Raw genomic sequence first — 19,652 nt, 5'->3', positions numbered from 1 at the left:
GTTTTAGCGGCACTTTAACTTCGTTTTAGAGGTGCTATTCGGCCGCTAGCTGGGTGCTTTTAACCCCCACTAGCAGCCAAATAAAGGGTTAAATGCGCCCATGTAGTGCCACTGCTGAATCGCTTTGCAGGCACTTCGACATCGGTGCCCATTCATTTCAATGGGCAGGAGCGATGAAAACGCACCAAAGATGCTGCTTGCAGGATGTTTTTTAATGACCTGCCACACTGGGACTGAAGGGGAAGCGTTTTTCAGGCACTATTTTTACCCCTAAAGCGCCTGAAAACCACCTCAAAGAAAGGGGTCTTACACTCACCCCCTCTCTCTCTCACCCCCTTTCCCTTAACCCCCCCCCCCCCCTCTGTTTCTCACCCTCTCATGATATACAATAATGGATGTTGGTGCCCTTTGGTGGGCGTGATTTTTTTATGGGGGGGGGGCAGCATTTGATTGAATTAAAATGGGCCGGTCTGGATAAAGTCCAAATTGTTGTCCCAGTCCAGCCCTGGCTCTAACTAGACTTCAGGATCTTGAATCTGCCCATAAGCACTGCCCATTGATTGGTCTCTCTTCTTCCGGGTATATCTACATTACAAATAGACATGAAGTTTATGAAGTCTCAGCAACAACCCACTAAGTGCCCACACCCCATCCCTATACACTTATACCTGGAAAACCAATAAGCTTCTAGCTTTCATTACCAAAACATACTGAAGAAGCTGCAGATAGAAGCTGATTGGTTTATATGTAATACAACGCACAATATTCCACCTGCCCGCTACCATGAGATTCCCAGCCATATGGAGGCGGGGCCGAGGCGGCAATGGGCGGTGCTAACATGGATCGGTCTAGCGCTTAGTGGTACATCGGCGCCGGAAGAGGCGGGGTCTGCAGTGGCAGAGTCGGAAATGTTTTGTCAGTCGCGGCCTGGGAGCGATGCGAGCACTTCCGGTGGAGGAGGCTCGGGATTAGAGCGCTGGCCGGGCGGAGATGTGAGGCTGACCCGGTACTGACAGGTCGGTGTGTGTGTCCTTACACCTTCCGCTATTCGGTGTACACTGCACACCCGCCCCTCCCCCCACCACGTACAACACAGACACCTGTCTGCCGGCTGAATGGTCCATTCACATCGCCTGTGTATCATGTACTCCCCTCACCCCACCGTGTGTATCATGTACTCCCCTCACCCCACCGTGTGTATCATGTACTCCCCTCACCCCTCCGTACCTCACCGTGTGTGTCATGTACTCCCCTCACCCCACCGTACCTCACCGTGTGTGTCATGTACTCCCCTCACCTCACCGTACCTCACCGTGTGTGTCATGTACTCCCCTCACCTCACCGTACCTCACCGTGTGTGTCATGTACTCCCCTCACCCCACCGTACCCCACCGTGTGTGTCATGTACTCCCCTCACCCCACCGTACCCCACCGTGTGTGTCATGTACTCCCCTCACCTCACCGTACCTCACCGTGTGTGTCATGTACTCCCCTCACCCCACCGTACCTCACCGTGTGTGTCATGTACTCCCCTCACCCCACCGTGTGTGTCATGTACTCCCCTCACCCCACCGTGTGTGTCATGTACTCCCCTCACCCCACCGTGTGTGTCATGTACTCCCCTCACCCCACCGTGTGTGTCATGTACTCCCCTCACCCCACCGTGTGTGTCATGTACTCCCCTCACCCCACCGTGTGTGTCATGTACTCCCCTCACCCCACCGTGTGTGTCATGTACTCCCCTCACCCCACCGTACCTCACCGTGTGTGTCATGTACTCCCCTCACCCCACCGTGTGTGTCATGTACTCCCCTCACCCCACCGTACCTCACCGTGTGTGTCATGTACTCCCCTCACCCCACCGTGTGTGTCATGTACTCCCCTCACCCCACCGTACCTCACCGTGTGTGTCATGTACTCCCCTCACCCCACCGTACCTCACCGTGTGTGTCATGTACTCCCCTCACCCCACCGTACCTCACCGTGTGTGTCATGTACTCCCCTCACCCCACCGTACCTCACCGTGTGTGTCATGTACTCCCCTCACCCCACCGTGTGTGTCATGTACTCCCCTCACCCCACCGTACCTCACCGTGTGTGTCATGTACTCCCCTCACCCCACCGTACGTCACCGTGTGTGTCATGTACTCCTCTCACCCCACCGTGTGTGTGTCATGTACTCCCCTCACCCCACCGTACCTCACCGTGTGTGTCATGTACTCCCCTCACCCCACCGTGTGTGTCATGTACTCCCCTCACCCCACCGTACCTCACCGTGTGTGTCATGTACTCCCCTCACCCCACCGTACCTCACCGTGTGTGTCATGTACTCCCCTCACCCCACCGTACCTCACCGTGTGTGTCATGTACTCCCCTCACCCCACCGTACCTCACCGTGTGTGTCATGTACTCCCCTCACCCCACCGTACCTCACCGTGTGTGTCATGTACTCCCCTCACCCCACCGTACCTCACCGTGTGTGTCATGTACTCCCCTCACCCCACCGTACCTCACCGTGTGTGTCATGTACTCCCCTCACCCCACCGTACCTCACCGTGTGTGTCATGTACTCCCCTCACCCCACCGTACCTCACCGTGTGTGTCATGTACTCCCCTCACCTCACCGTACCTCACCGTGTGTGTCATGTACTCCCCTCACCCCACCGTGTGTGTCATGTACTCCCCTCACCCCACCGTACCTCACCGTGTGTGTCATGTACTCCCCTCACCCCACCGTACCTCACCGTGTGTGTCATGTACTCCCCTCACCCCACCGTGTGTGTCATGTACTCCCCTCACCCCACCGTGTGTGTCATGTACTCCCCTCACCCCACCGTACCTCACCGTGTGTGTCATGTACTCCCCTCACCCCACCGTGTGTGTCATGTACTCCCCTCACCCCACCGTGTGTGTCATGTACTCCCCTCACCCCACCGTGTGTGTCATGTACTCCCCTCACCCCACCGTGTGTGTCATGTACTCCCCTCACCCCACCGTACCTCACCGTGTGTGTCATGTACTCCCCTCACCCCACCGTACCTCACCGTGTGTGTCATGTACTCCCCTCACCCCACCGTACCTCACCGTGTGTGTCATGTACTCCCCTCACCCCACCGTACCCCACCGTGTGTGTCATGTACTCCCCTCACCCCACCGTACCCCACCGTGTGTGTCATGTACTCCCCTCACCCCACCGTACCTCACCATGTGTGTCATGTACTCCCCTCACCCCACCGTGTGTGTCATGTACTCCCCTCACCCCACCGTGTGTGTCATGTACTCCCCTCACCCCACCGTGTGTGTCATGTACTCCCCTCACCCCACCGTGTGTGTCATGTACTCCCCTCACCCCACCGTGTGTGTCATGTACTCCCCTCACCCCACCGTGTGTGTCATGTACTCCCCTCACCCCACCGTGTGTGTCATGTACTCCCCTCACCCCACCGTACCTCACCGTGTGTCATGTACTCCCCTCACCCCTCCGTACCTCACCGTGTGTGTCATGTACTCCCCTCACCCCACCGTACCTCACCGTGTGTGTCATGTACTCCCCTCACCCCACCGTACCTCACCGTGTGTGTCATGTACTCCCCTCACCCCTCCGTACCTCACCGTGTGTGTCATGTACTCCCCTCACCCCTCCGTACCTCACCGTGTGTGTCATGTACTCCCCTCACCTCACCGTACTTCACCGTGTGTGTCATGTACTCCCCTCACCCCTCCGTACCTCACCGTGTGTGTCATGTACTCCCCTCACCCCTCCGTACCTCACCGTGTGTGTCATGTACTCCCCTCACCTCACCGTACCTCACCGTGTGTGTCATGTACTCCCCTCACCTCACCGTACCTCACCGTGTGTGTCATGTACTCCCCTCACCCCACCGTACCCCACCGTGTGTGTCATGTACTCCCCTCACCCCACCGTACCCCACCGTGTGTGTCATGTACTCCCCTCACCCCACCGTACCTCACCGTGTGTGTCATGTACTCCCCTCACCCCACCGTACCTCACCGTGTGTGTCATGTACTCCCCTCACCCCACCGTACCTCACCGTGTGTGTCATGTACTCCCCTCACCCCACCGTACCTCACCGTGTGTGTCATGTACTCCCCTCACCCCACCGTACCTCACCGTGTGTGTCATGTACTCCCCTCACCCCACCGTACCTCACCGTGTGTGTCATGTACTCCCCTCACCCCACCGTACCTCACCGTGTGTGTCATGTACTCCCCTCACCCCACCGTACCTCACCGTGTGTGTCATGTACTCCCCTCACCTCACCGTACCTCACCGTGTGTGTCATGTACTCCCCTCAACTCACCGTACCTCACCGTGTGTGTCATGTACTCCCCTCACCCCACCGTACCTCACCGTGTGTGTCATGTACTCCCCTCACCCCACCGTACCTCACCGTGTGTGTCATGTACTCCCCTCACCCCACCGTACCTCACCGTGTGTGTCATGTACTCCCCTCACCCCACCGTACCTCACCGTGTGTGTCATGTACTCCCCTCACCCCACCGTACCTCACCGTGTGTGTCATGTACTCCCCTCACCCCACCGTACCTCACCGTGTGTGTCATGTACTCCCCTCACCCCACCGTACCTCACCGTGTGTGTCATGTACTCCCCTCACCCCACCGTACCTCACCGTGTGTGTCATGTACTCCCCTCACCCCACCGTACCTCACCGTGTGTGTCATGTACTCCCCTCACCCCACCGTACCTCACCGTGTGTGTCATGTACTCCCCTCACCCCACCGTACCTCACCGTGTGTGTCATGTACTCCCCTCACCCCACCGTACCTCACCGTGTGTGTCATGTACTCCCCTCACCCCACCGTACCTCACCGTGTGTGTCATGTACTCCCCTCACCCCACCGTACCTCACCGTGTGTGTCATGTACTCCCCTCACCCCACCGTACCTCACCGTGTGTGTCATGTACTCCCCTCACCCCACCGTACCTCACCGTGTGTGTCATGTACTCCCCTCACCTCACCGTACCTCACCGTGTGTGTCATGTACTCCCCTCAACTCACCGTACCTCACCGTGTGTGTCATGTACTCCCCTCACCCCACCGTACCTCACCGTGTGTGTCATGTACTCCCCTCACCCCACCGTACCTCACCGTGTGTGTCATGTACTCCCCTCACCCCACCGTACCTCACCGTGTGTGTCATGTACTCCCCTCACCCCACCGTACCTCACCGTGTGTGTCATGTACTCCCCTCACCCCACCGTACCTCACCGTGTGTGTCATGTACTCCCCTCACCCCACCGTACCTCACCGTGTGTGTCATGTACTCCCCTCACCCCACCGTACCTCACCGTGTGTGTCATGTACTCCCCTCACCCCACCGTACCTCACCGTGTGTGTCATGTACTCCCCTCACCCCACCGTACCTCACCGTGTGTGTCATGTACTCCCCTCACCCCACCGTACCTCACCGTGTGTGTCATGTACTCCCCTCACCCCACCGTACCTCACCGTGTGTGTCATGTACTCCCCTCACCTCACCGTACCTCACCGTGTGTGTCATGTACTCCCCTCACCCCACCGTACCCCACCGTGTGTGTCATGTACTCCCCTCACCCCTCCGTACCTCACCGTGTGTGTCATGTACTCCCCTCACCCCACCGTGTGTGCTACAGGAGGCTCCCCTCCCTATTATATACATCCCTCACTGTACATTATATACACCCCTCGCCCCTTCCTATTATATACACCCTCACTGTACTCGATGTACATTATATACACCCCTCATTGTACATTATATACACCCCTCACTGTACATTATACACCCTTCACCCCTCCCTATTATATACACCCCTCACTGTACATTATATACAGCCCTCACCCCTCCCTATTATATACACCCCTCCCTGTACATTATATACACCCCACCTCTCCCTGTACATTATATACACCCCTCACTGTACATTATATACACTCCGCACCCCTCCCTGTACATTATATACACCCCACCCCTTCCTGTACATTATATACACCCCTCACCCCTCCCTGTACATTTTTTATATATATGCCCCACCCCTCCCTGTACAATATATATATATATATACACACACACACACACACACACACACACACACACCCACCCACCTCTCCCTGTACTATATATACACACACACACCCCCCCACCTCTCCCTGTACATTATATACACCCCTCCCTGTACATTGTATACACCCCTCACCCCTCCCTGTACATTATATACACCCCTCACTGTACATTATATACACTCCGCACCCCTCCCTGTACATTATATATACACACACCCCTCCCTGTACATTGTATACACCCCTCCCTGTACATTGTATACACCCCTCCCTGTACATTGTATACACCCCTCCCTGTACATTGTATACACCCCTCCCTGTACATTGTATACACCCCTCCCTGTACATTGTATACACCCCTCACCCCTCCCTGTACATTGTATACACCCCTCACCTCTCACTGTACATTGTATACACCCCTCACCTCTCACTGTAAATTATATACACCCCTCACTGTACATTATTTACACTCCGCACCCCTCCCTGTACATTATATATACACACCCCACCCCTCCCTGTACATTATATACACCTCTCCCTGTACATTATATACACCCCACCCCTCACTGTACATTATATACACCCCTCACTATACATTTATATACACTCCGCACCCCTCCCTGTATATTATATATACACACCCCACCCCTCCCTGTTCATTATATACACCTCTCCCTGTACATTATATACACCCCTCACCCCTCCCTGTACATTTTATTTATATATATATATATATACACACACACACACACACACACACACACACACACACACACACACACACACACACACACACACACACACACACACACACACACACACACACACCCCCCACCCCTCCCTGTACATTATATACACACACGCCCCACCCCTCCCTGTACATTATATACACACACGCCCCACCCCTCCCTGTACATTATATACACACACACACACCCACCCACCTCTCCCTGTACTATATATATATATATATATATATATATATATATATATATATATATATATATATACACACACACCTCTCCCTGTACATTGTATACACCCCTCACCCCTCCCTGTACATTGTATACACCCCTCACCCCTCCCTGTACATTTTATATATGTATGTATGTGTATATATATATATATATATATATATATATATACACACGCCCCACCCCTCCCTGTACATTATATATACACACACACACACACACACCCACCTCTCCCTGTACATTGTATACACCCCTCACCTCTCCCTGTACATTGTATACACCCCTCACCTCTCCCTGTACATTGTATACACCCCTCACCCCTCCCTGTACATTGTATACACCCCTCCCTGTACATTGTATACACCCCTCCCTGTACATTGTATACACCCCTCACCCCTCCCTGTACATTGTATACACCCCTCCCTGTACATTGTATACACCCCTCCCTGTACATTGTATACACCCCTCCCTGTACATTGTATATACACACACCCCTCCCTGTACATTGTATACACCCCTCCCTGTACATTGTATACACCCCTCACCCCTCCCTGTACATTGTATACACCCCTCACCCCTCCCTGTACATTGTATACACCCCTCCCTGTACATTGTATACACCCCTCCCTGTACATTGTATACACCCCTCACCCCTCCCTGTACATTGTATACACCCCTCACCTCTCACTGTACATTGTATACACCCCTCACTGTACATTATATACACTCCGCACCCCTCCCTGTACATTTGTATACACACACCCCACCCCTCCCTGTACATTATATACACCTCTCCCTGTACATTATATACACCTCTCCCTGTACATTATATACACCTCTCCCTGTACATTATATACACCTCTCCCTGTACATTATATACACACCCCTCCCTGTACATTATATACACACCCCACCCTGTACATTATATACACCTCTCCCTGTACATTATATACACACCCCACCCCTCCCTGTACATTATATATATACACACCCCACCCCTCCCTGTACATTATATATACACACCCCACCCCTCCCTGTACATTATATATACACACACCCCACCCCTCCCTGTACATTATATATACACACACCCCACCCCTCCCTGTACATTATATATACACACACCCCACCCCTCCCTGTACATTATGTATACACCCCTCCCTGTACATTGTATACACCCCTCACCCCTCCCTGTACATTATATACACCCCCTCCCTGTACGTTATTTACACCCCTCACCCCTCCCTGTACATTATATACACTCTGCACCCCTCCCGGTACATTTATATATACACACCCCACCCCTCCCGGTACGTTATATACACACACCCACCTCTCCCTGTACGTTATATACACCTCTCCCTGTGCATTATATACACACACGCCCCACCCCTCCCTGTACATTATATATACACACACACACACCCACCTCTCCCTGTACATTATATACACCTCTCCCTGTACATTGTATACACCCCTCACCCCTCCCTGTACATTGTATACACCCCTCACCCCTCCCTGTACATTGTATACACCCCTCACCCCTCCCTGTACATTGTATACACCCCTCACCCCTCCCTGTACATTATATACACCTCTCCCTGTACATTGTATACACCCCTCACCCCTCCCTGTACATTGTATACACCCCTCACCCCTCCCTGTACATTGTATACACCCCTCACCCCTCCCTGTACATTGTATACACCCCTCACCCCTCCCTGTACATTGTATACACCCCTCACCCCTCCCTGTACATTGTATACACCCCTCACCTCTCACTGTACATTATATACACCTCTCACTGTACATTATATACACCTCTCACTGTACATTATATACACCCCTCACTGTACATTATATACACTCCGCACCCCTCCCTGTACATTTGTATACACACACCCCACCCCTCCCTGTACATTATATACACCTCTCCCTGTACATTATATACACCTCTCCCTGTACATTATATACACCTCTCCCTGTACATTATATACACCTCTCCCTGTACATTATATACACCTCTCCCTGTACATTATATACACCTCTCCCTGTACATTATATACACCTCTCCCTGTACATTATATACACCTCTCCCTGTACATTATATACACCTCTCCCTGTACATTATATACACCTCTCCCTGTACATTATATACACCTCTCCCTGTACATTATATACACACCCCACCCTGTACATTATATACACACCCCACCCTGTACATTATATACACACCCCACCCTGTACATTATATACACACCCCACCCTGTACATTATATACACACCCCACCCTGTACATTATATACACACCCCACCCTGTACATTATATACACACCCCACCCTGTACATTATATACACACCCCACCCTGTACATTATATACACACCCCACCCTGTACATTATATACACCTCTCCCTGTACATTATATACACCTCTCCCTGTACATTATATACACCTCTCCCTGTACATTATATACACCTCTCCCTGTACATTATATACACCTCTCCCTGTACATTATATACACCTCTCCCTGTACATTATATACACCTCTCCCTGTACATTATATACACCTCTCCCTGTACATTATATACACACCCCACCCTGTACATTATATACACTCTGCACCCCTCCCGGTACATTTATATATACACACCCCACCCCTCCCGGTACGTTATATACACACACCCACCTCTCCCTGTACGTTATATACACCTCTCCCTGTGCGTTATATACACCTCTCCCTGTGCGTTATATACACCCCACTCCTCTCTGTGCATTATATACACCCCACTCCTCTCTGTGCATTATATACACCCCACTCCTCTCTGTGCATTATATACACCCCACTCCTCTCTGTGCATTATATACACCCCACTCCTCTCTGTGCATTATATACACCCCACTCCTCTCTGTGCATTATATACACCCCACTCCTCTCTGTGCATTATATACACCCCACTCCTCTCTGTGCATTATATACACCCCACTCCTCTCTGTGCATTATATACACCCCACTCCTCTCTGTGCATTATATACACCCCACTCCTCTCTGTGCATTATATACACCCCACTCCTCTCTGTGCATTATATACACCCCACTCCTCTCTGTGCATTATATACACCCCACTCCTCCCTGTGCATTATATACACCCCTCACCTCTCCCTGTGCATTATATACACCTCTCCCTGTACATTATATACACCCCTCACCTCTCCCTGTACATTATATTGCACTCCAGAAATCAGCACAGGGATTTTTGTGACTAGATGAACTTAAAGTGGAACTTTACCCATAACAACTTGATAAAAACGAATGTTCTTTAGCATGGAACATGCATTCCACATTAATAATTATTCTGCCGACATTGGTGTGTGCTGTAAATTGCCTCCAGCATGGCTGCTGTTCTTCTTGCTGAAGCCCAGAGCCCCTAAACAGTATTGAATCATAAAGCAGAACTAAACCAATGGATTTAACAATTTAAAAAACAGTTACATTCCGGGAATACCTGCATAGCTAACTGTCACATTTGCTCGTGTCCTCAACCAAACTGTCAAACCAACAAATGGCCGGTGTCATAATTCATCCCATGTGCAGCACCATGACGGCTTCTTTGACTGTAAAGCATGGGAAGTTTTAATTCCGCTTTAAAGCGGTTGTATGCCGGGAAAAAAAACCTTTTAAGGCAAAGGCATAATGAGCTAGTATGCAACGCAACTCATACTAGCTCATTATGAAATACCTTAGAACGAAGCTCCCACAATGCTGAGGGAGCTAAATTGTTCCCTTTGCGTTTCTTCCGGGCCACTCACAGCTCTGGAGCTATGATGACGTCACTCCCAGGCATGAAACGCGATGACAGCCCTCGATGTTACCGGGCAATCAGTGCCCTCTCATCGAGAGCTGTGATCACTGTCCTGTGTGTTGAAGTACAGCTCCCTAACAGTTAGACACACTCCGTAGTAGGGATGAGCTCAGGCGTGTTCGCATGGAACACGTGCAGAGCCCGCCAGGAAGTCGGTGCAGAGCTGCGCTACGCTAATCACAGGCAGTGAGAAATTGCCCCGATGTGCGGCTGCAGAGATCGGGCAATGTCTCACTGCCTGTGATTAGCGCAGCGCTGCGCCGACTTCCTGGCGGGCTCGGCACGTGTTCCATGCGAACACGCCTGAGCTCATCCCTACTCCCTAGGACACGCTTAACCCTTCACTGCCCCCCTAGTGGTTAAGCCCTTCACTGTCATTTACACAGTAATCAATGCATTTTTATAGCATCGGTCACTGTATAAATGACACTGGTCCCAAAATAGTGTAAAAAATGTCCGATCTGTCCGCCATAATGTTGCAGTTCCGAAAAAAATCACAGATTGCCGCTATTACTAAAAAAAAAAAAAAAAAAATTACAAGTAAAAATGCCATAAAACTATCCCCTATTTTATAGATGCTATACATTTTGCACAAACCAATCAATATACGCTTGCGATTTTTATTTATTTATTTTTTAACCAAAAATATGTAGAAGAATACATATCGGCCTAAACTGAGGAAAACATTTTTTTTCTTTTATATATATTTTTGGGGGATATTTATTATAGTAAAAAATATTGCGTTTTTTTTTTTTCAAAATTGACGCTATTTTCCTGTTTATAGCGCAAAAAATAAAAACCGCAGAGGTGATCAAATACCACCAAAAGAAACCGCTACTTGTGAGAAAAAAAGGACATCAATTTTGTTTGGGTACAGCGTCGCACCAACGTGCAATTGTCAGTTAAACAGCGCAGTGCCAAATCGCAAAAAAAGGGCTCTGGTCAGGAAGGGGGGTAAAATCCCCCAGGGCTGAAGTGGTTAAATTTACCTTCAACTGGCATCTATCCATAATATTTATTAGGGCTGCAACTAACGATTATTTTCATAATCGATTGTTTCGATTAATCGATTAATAGCCTTAAAAAAAAAAGTGTGGTGTATAATTTAGTTAATATGTAAAGTTTTAAAAAAGGCAATTTATTCTTAAATATCTCTATGTAGTGGTAAATATAAATAACCAACTATATGGTTAGGGAGCGAAATATATAATCCACTCTGAGAATGATAGAAGAGATATACTGTATATATTAGAGGGGATATATACTGTTAGAGGTGCTATACCATATATCCTATTGAAGATATACTGTATATACTATTAGAGGGTATATACTATTAGAGGCTATATACTGTATATACTATTAGAGGATATATACTATTAGAGGCTATATACTGTATATACTATTAGAGGCTATATACTATTAGAGGATATATACTGTTTATACTATTAGAGGAGAGATACTGCATATACTATTAGAAGGGAGATGTACTGTATATACCAGTGATGGCAAACCTTGGCACTCCAGATGTTTTGGAACTACATTTCCCATGATGCTCTGGTAACTTGCATTGTAGGGGAGCATCATGGGAAATATAGTTCCAAAACATCTGGGGTGCCAAGGTTCGCCATCACTGGTATATACTATTAAAGGGTCAATCTGGTAAATCTCATCAGACTCATTAACTTTAACCCCATTTTGTTACTGGCCGATTAATCGATTGTGAAAATAGTAATCGATTAATTTCATAAATCGATTAATCGTCAACTAATTGATTATGAAATTAATCGATTACTATTTTCACAATCAATTAGTTGACGATTAATCGATTAGTTGTTTCAGCCCTAATATTTATTGTGATCCTGACCCTTAACTCTTCGCTCCCTCAAACCCTAACACTTAAAAATATCCTTTAAATGAAAAGCTTATTTCAGCCAGTGTCTCAGAATGCAAACAGGGGAAGGATAGCCTGGTAAGCAGCATTTTCAGAAGTAGGGAAACAATGGCAGAAGTTTTATAACACTGAAATAGATTTCTTTAAAGCTGTACTCCAGGCAGATCTAAAACACACAAATGGATGTATTTCTTTATTTATTAATACATCATTATTTTTATTTAAATGCATGCAATATAGATTCCTGAATTTGACCTGTTAGCTTCTGGCAGTCCCTGTACTGAATTGCCCAGAGTGGGAGAACCAGAAGTACGCTGATAGGAGGAGAAAGCAGAGTGACAGAGATGAACTCCTCACTGTACTGTCCTGTAGTAATATGGGGCTCACCAGGAGACGAGAGAACAACACTTCCAGGAGGGTCCAATTCTGTGCAGACTTTGGAGGACAGTAAAGCTGGTCACACATGGTTTAAAATTCAGCCAGATCAGCAGGAACTGGATGAATTTTAATCCACATACGGCCGTTTCTCTTCACGAGAAGTCGATTGATAGACTTCTCAGGACCAGCTCTGTGCCATTGTATTCTGACAGTAGGACTCTCCCGCCATCAGAATACACCAATCGGTGCAACAGCCAATTGACTGCATGCTCTGATCAAGCAAAAATGTTACCTGCAAGTTGGTTCATGAAAAGTCAATCAACTTCTTATAAACGGAAGTGACCATACATGGGTCATAATTCATCTGGTTCCTGTTGAATTTTCTCATATTGAAAATCAGGAGTTTACTAAAGTTATGAAAATTCTTGTACGACGGAATAAAAATTTGAAAGTGATGTAATGTGTTGTAGTGTATTTGTATTGTATTTTCAAACAACAACTGTACTGCTTAAAGCGGGGTTCCACTGCCTAAATCGTTTTATTTTTTTGCTGTAATGACATAGATTAAGTTATTTAAAATGAAGACTCACTTGTTTCAGTTCTTATGTCTTTTTAAGATGTCAGTTTTATGTTTAAAAATAACGTTTAAATCTTTCTTTTTTTTTTGGCCGTTCCCATCTTGCCTGTGGGCATGTGAAGCCCACAGGCATCCTCTTCCGGGATACAGTCCTGCTGATCGACCAGCATGCGCTGCACGTTTTCTCCAAACTCGCTCATGCGCAGTAACTCGAATTCATAGCGCCGTCAACAGCTTAGGTTGCCATTGCAACAGGCGACGGCGTCGGAAGTCCCGCCCCGTTGTGATGGCAACGTAGCTGAAACCACGCGATAACTCGCGCCAGGCCGCCACACTGTCTCCTGGGAACAATGACACAAGCTCCCAGGAGCCAGTGCGGCTATCAGGAAATTACAAGATATCCGCAGACACCATACAGGAAATGATCTCCAAAACAATAAGGTACAGTGAAAAAAAAAAATAAAATGCAGTTTTTACATTAGGACATTGAGTTAACTGTCTAAGGCCGGGTTCACACCGCTGCCATGCGATTTTCCCGCATCGCACGACTCCCGCCAGCAGTTCACACTGCCCTATGCGAACGGCTGGGAGTGTCAATGATATGTTAATGACACCCCCAGATCCGATCGCATATCGCAGTGCGATCTGCCGACTCGCACAAGAATCGGATCGCATGGTGTGAACGCCCATGCGATCCGATTCTGTTGCGGACGAAAAAAAGGGTCCCGTGCGAGTTTGCTGCGGGAGCGATGCGAATTCAGCCATACTATCTGTATGGCTGAACTCGCAGCGCTACGGAGATCGGATGTGATTTGCGGTGCGAATCACATCCTGATCTCCCCCCGCAGCAGTGTGAACCCAGCCTTAAGGTAATGTAAGAAAAACGGGTGGAGGTCTGCTTTAACCACTTGCTTACTGGGCACTTAAACCCCCCTCCTGCCCAGACCAATTTTCAGCTTTCAGCGCTGATGCACTTTGAATGACAGTTGCGCGGGCATACAACACTGTACCCAAATGAAATTTTTATCATTTTTTCCCACAAATAGAGCTTTCTTTTGGTGGTATTTAATTACAGCTCGGAGTTTTATTTTTTTCTAAACAAACAAAAAAATAAAAAATCACGTTTAATAGTTTGTTATAAAATTTTGCAAACAGGTCATTTTTCTCCTTCATTGAAATGCGCTGATGAGGTGGCACTGATGGGCACGGATGGGTGGCACTAAGGGGCACTGATAGATGGGACTGATAGGTGGCTCTGCTGGGCACTGATGGGCGGCACTGATGGGCACTGGTAGATGACACTGATGGGCACAGATATGTGGCACTGAGGTGCAGCAATGTTGTTGAGGCAGATTGTGGGCACTGATAGGTGGCACTGTGGGCACTGATAGGTGGCACTGTGGGCACTGATAGGTGGCACTGTGGGCACTGATAGGTGGCACTGTGGGCACTGATAGGTGGCACTGTGGGCACTGATAGGTGGCACTGTGGGCACTGATGGGTGGCACTGCTGGGTGTCACTTTATTAATGCTCTGGGGGTTACTGGCAGGGGGCAGGTGGGCACTGATACACTGGCCGTGATCGGGACTGATGTCCCGATCACGGGCGCCGGTGATCGGCTTTTTTTTTCTCTTCTCGCGCTGTCAGCGCGAGGAGGAAAAATAGCCGATTACCGGCTCTGTTTTGTCACTTGATCAGCTGTCATTGGCTGACAGCTGATCACGTGGTAAGGGGTCGGGATCGACCCCTTGCTCGGATCGGTGATCAGGCGAGTCTCATTGACTCGCCGATCACAGAGCGCGCAGCGCGCGCCCCTCAGGGGGCGCGCAGGCCGCTCGTGCACGGGACAACGTCCATAGACGTCGTCCCGGCAAAGGAGGGTCCGCACTGTAGCCGTCATTCGGCTATAGCGCGGATCTCAAGAGGTTAAACGAAAATTGTTAGATCTGGTATCATATAAGAAAAGCACTTTCAGTTAAATCGCCATTTGTGTGTATTGTAGCAGATATCGCTCCTGGCAGAGGAGGACCCTGCTGCAAAATGTGAGTTCAACAGGACACTGGGACCAAAGAGCGCCATCACCTTCATGCCTGTACAGCAGGTTTGTTAAACTTCACACCTTCTCTAACTCTTATACTGCTGATGTTTGTTCACATTAAAGTGGTAGTAAACGCTCATATTTGAGTTTTACCTACAGATGAGCTTATAATAAGGCTTACCTGTAGGTAAAATTAATATCTCCTAAACGTGCACCGTTTAGAAGATATTTTTGCGAGCAGCAGCTGGTGATGTCACAGGTGCATACGCTCTGAAGGAACGGCATACCTGTGCTGTTCCTTCAGAGTAAGGAGGAGCTCTGGCGTGTTCGCATACTCCACATGCAGAGCCCGCCAGGAAGTCGGCTCAGCGCTGCGCTAATCACAGGCAGTGACATTGCCCCGATGTGCGGCTGCTAAGATTGGGAAATGTTTCACTGACTGTGATTAGCGCAGTGCTGCACCGACTTCCTGGCGAGCTCTGCACGTGGCGTGTGCCAACACGCTGGAGCTCATCCCTACTTCAGAGCTGTGTGCCGCGGCCAAGTGACGTCATCACGGCTCGACCAGTCAGACGCCCAAAGTCCCTGAACCTGGAAAGATAACGGGGTGAAGATGGAAGTCTCTGCAGCGGTAAAGCGCTTCTGGGAGGCTTCGTTATAAGGTAAGGTTTTTTTCCTTACTGAGTTTACTACCACTTTAACTCTCTGTTTCATAATTTTCTTTATAAGATGGACTTTTTCCTAACTTAAAAGAGAAGTCCTCATCATTTGCTAAAAAAAAAAAAAAAAAAATGACAGCTGTTAACTGGTTGATATATTCTTGTGTACTTGATCATCTGTACACAAGTGTGTGAGTAATTAAAGCTGCAAACATAGAGTGAATAAATCACGTGAATATACATAAAAGAAGAATATTCTGCGCTATCTCCAATACTTTGTCTGTGAGTAATAACCAATATTTATAATATAACCTTGTGATATATACCACTCCCAAGTAAGTGCTGCAAAGATGTGCAAGTAGAAACGCCTCCACCACAGTGAATCCCTTATGAGCAAACTCTCACCTCTCCATACTGACCTCCGCAAGAAAGGTCAATATGCTCTTCACCACCAGATGGACTCCTTTTCTTCTTAATCAGCAAGGACTCTGACTATTGGAGAACTTCAGCAGCTCAGGTGGATGGATGATTCAGTGTGTATTTACATGTTAACAAAACATATATATGTTGTTTTTTTTAATTATACACACTGAATCATCCATTCATAAGAGATTGCTCATGATTGATTCACCCTGGTGGTGTTTCTACTTGCACAACCTTTGCAGCACTTACTTGGGAGTGATAGCTATCATGAGTTATATGGGACTATTACATTTATCATACTGTTTTATTGTTTGATAGCTTTTTATTTATTCATTTTTATTTTATTTATTTTTTTGTTAACCAGATTATAGATATTAGTTATATTCTTGCCTTGCCTTCAGGTCTTATTTCTCAAAGTGATTGAATTAACAGTTTCAGACAAATTGATAAAAAACATTTAGGCCCCTTCCACACACCGTTTGTTCATTTTTCATCCATCCGTTGAGGGATGAAAAAGACATCAATGTATCTATAGTGAAAAAAAAAAAGTATGATCATCCATTTACATCAGTTTATATCCACATCCGTCAACATTGTTTTTTTTTTTGTTTTTTTTTAAACGTTTCAAAGCCCTATTTCTTTTCTTACATCAGGGGACAAAGAGCCATAGTACTTACTATCTGGGTTATTGGGTGATAGGTGATGGACACTGGCACGCTCTAAGGCAAGAAGTGTACTCTATATAACCTCTCCCAATAGTGGGAGTCCTCAGTTTTTTCACCAGTGTCTAAGGTGTTGGTCAGGAGTAAAGATGTGCTGTGCTGAGCTCCACTGGAAGCTTCCCTGCTGGGGCTAGCCATGCTGACCGGATCCGTTCTGTTGTCCTTTTCATGAGCTAAATGAAGGGTACCCGGGCCTCGGGTCAGACGAAACGAGGTTTTGCTTGCGAACACTTCTCTTTTAGAGAGCTGGACCCTGGGATCCAGTACTTTTTGTTAGTAAGGCCATAAAGCTTTTACTGGCAGGGTGCTGTCACAGGTCCAGGATTGTGGGTAACCTGAGGTTCCCCTGTTCCTGAAGGTTTCCGAGCCCACCGTGAAGGGTGAAGATTGGGTTTATCTCAGATAACCCTGCTGTGAGGAAAGGTAAGGGAGATTTTCTTAGGAATTTCTCCTTCTATATATAATGCTGTCATGCATATGTGTCACCACTGGGGTCTGTATTGAGTACTCACCACCTGATGCTGTAAACAGCGCAGAAGCTTTCATTTATCCTCTCCTCCGGCCACAAGCAGATCCTCGGGTAAGAAAACACGGTCTGATTCTCCTCCTGCGCCCCCAATGTTGGTCCTTTTCCCCTTTGGGGGATTAATATACCTGAAGCAGTTTCCTTTTTAAAAAAAGAAAAGAAAGAAAACGGGGCCAGAACACGTGGCCGCTCAGCAGAGGTTTTACCCCCCCCCCTCCCCCCGCCATGTCTGTTGTTGTTTTACAGGACACCTGAGCCGCCACTCATGCAGGAAAACACTTTCCTTTGAAATGAAAGGGGGGGGTCCATAATTTGCACGAGGCGGCGTGGCTAACGGCGTCAGACGCCGGCCACGCGTGGAGGAAGTGTTAAAGCAGTGTGTGTCTAGCTGCTGCTGGCTGTGGAGGGACAGAGCAGGAGGATGGCTTTGTTCAGGTTAGTGACACAGGCATTTCCCTTTGACACATTATACTTTACCAGGCTAGGATTAATAGCAGCTTACATCGCTGGATATAGCCTAGCAGTGTACATTATTTTGCTGGTAGTTTCAGGTTATGAGTGGTAATGGGACCAGAAACTCCTCTAAGGGTTCTAAAAGGGTCAATGGTTTCACAATAAACTAAATCCATTTCCAAAAGAATGTCATCCTCATCTGATAGGGATGCGGCTGGTCAGATTGAGCCAGCAGGGGAACCTGTTGTTGCATAAACACTTCAGTTAGTGCTCAGGACCCTCTTACTGAGGTGCAAGAGGCTGGGGATCAGGTAGATCTTACCAAATATTTGGAAGATACTTATTTATTCTCTTCTGAGGATCCTAATATACAACGATAAGCATCACGAGACAGGTTGCTTATGTACTCCCTTACTCGACCTTTTTGCTGCCTGCAGCACAGGCTTTTGAGGAACCCACCTCTAATTGGGTTCATTAGAACCTCCCCCATCTGGGGATTGTTTTTTCCAATTGCCTCAGTGAGCAAGAATCTCACATATCCGGTGGATAATGCACTGATGTTAAAGGATCCAACAGTTAAGTGGGAACTTCTTTCTAAAAGCAATATGTCTTTAGCAAGTTCAGCAGAGCAGCCGGTTCTTGCGGCAATTGGTGTATCTCAGTCCATTAAGGAACAGTTTGTGGAGATACTTAAAATTCTGCTTGATTAGCAGGCCCAGCAATGGGCTGGTGTATCAGATGCACTATGTTTCACAGTAGATGCTATAAAAGATTCTATCATTTTAAGCCTCATGGCTTATGCTTGGACTAGTGAATTCTCGCAGAGTTCTGTGTCTGAAAAATTGGTCAGCCGAAGCACCGTGTAAAAAGCTCTTAGCCAGTTTTCCCTTTCATGGTGAATGGCTATTTAGAGGCGATCTAGATAAATGCATCCAAAGGATCTCTAATGGGAAAAGCTCTCTTTTTTTTACCAGTAAGGAAGTTCAAATATTTCTCCTTTAATTGTGCTGCCTCTCCTGTGCCAGGGCATCAGCCTCTAGGCAGTCTTGACTGCCTCAACCGCCAGGT

At 48.0% G+C, this 19,652-nt stretch overlaps 1 protein-coding gene across 5 annotated transcripts in view; it reads left to right on the top strand.

The window, feature by feature from the left end:
- The first annotated feature begins 911 nt into the window (after nucleotides 1-911).
- ZBTB43 (zinc finger and BTB domain containing 43) overlaps nucleotides 912-19,652 on the top strand; it is a 91,598-nt gene continuing 72,857 nt past the window's right edge. For 4 of the 5 annotated variants that reach the window (XR_013276540.1, XR_013276538.1, XR_013276537.1 and 1 more), the window contains exons 1-2: nucleotides 912-1,016; nucleotides 15,766-15,864. The gene's annotated coding sequence lies outside the window, so the exon portion shown is untranslated. The remainder of the gene's footprint in view (nucleotides 1,017-15,765; nucleotides 15,865-19,652) is intronic. The other variant, XM_077484873.1, reaches the window with a different exon arrangement.

Source organism: Lithobates pipiens, unplaced genomic scaffold (genome assembly GCF_037356315.1).
Source record: "Lithobates pipiens isolate NorthernLeopardFrog02 unplaced genomic scaffold, aLitPip1_a1.2 Scaffold_166, whole genome shotgun sequence".
Taxonomy (NCBI): domain Eukaryota; kingdom Metazoa; phylum Chordata; class Amphibia; order Anura; family Ranidae; genus Lithobates; species Lithobates pipiens.
Note: the sequence above shows the minus strand (reverse complement) of the source record. Positions and strands in the feature narration are given on the sequence as shown.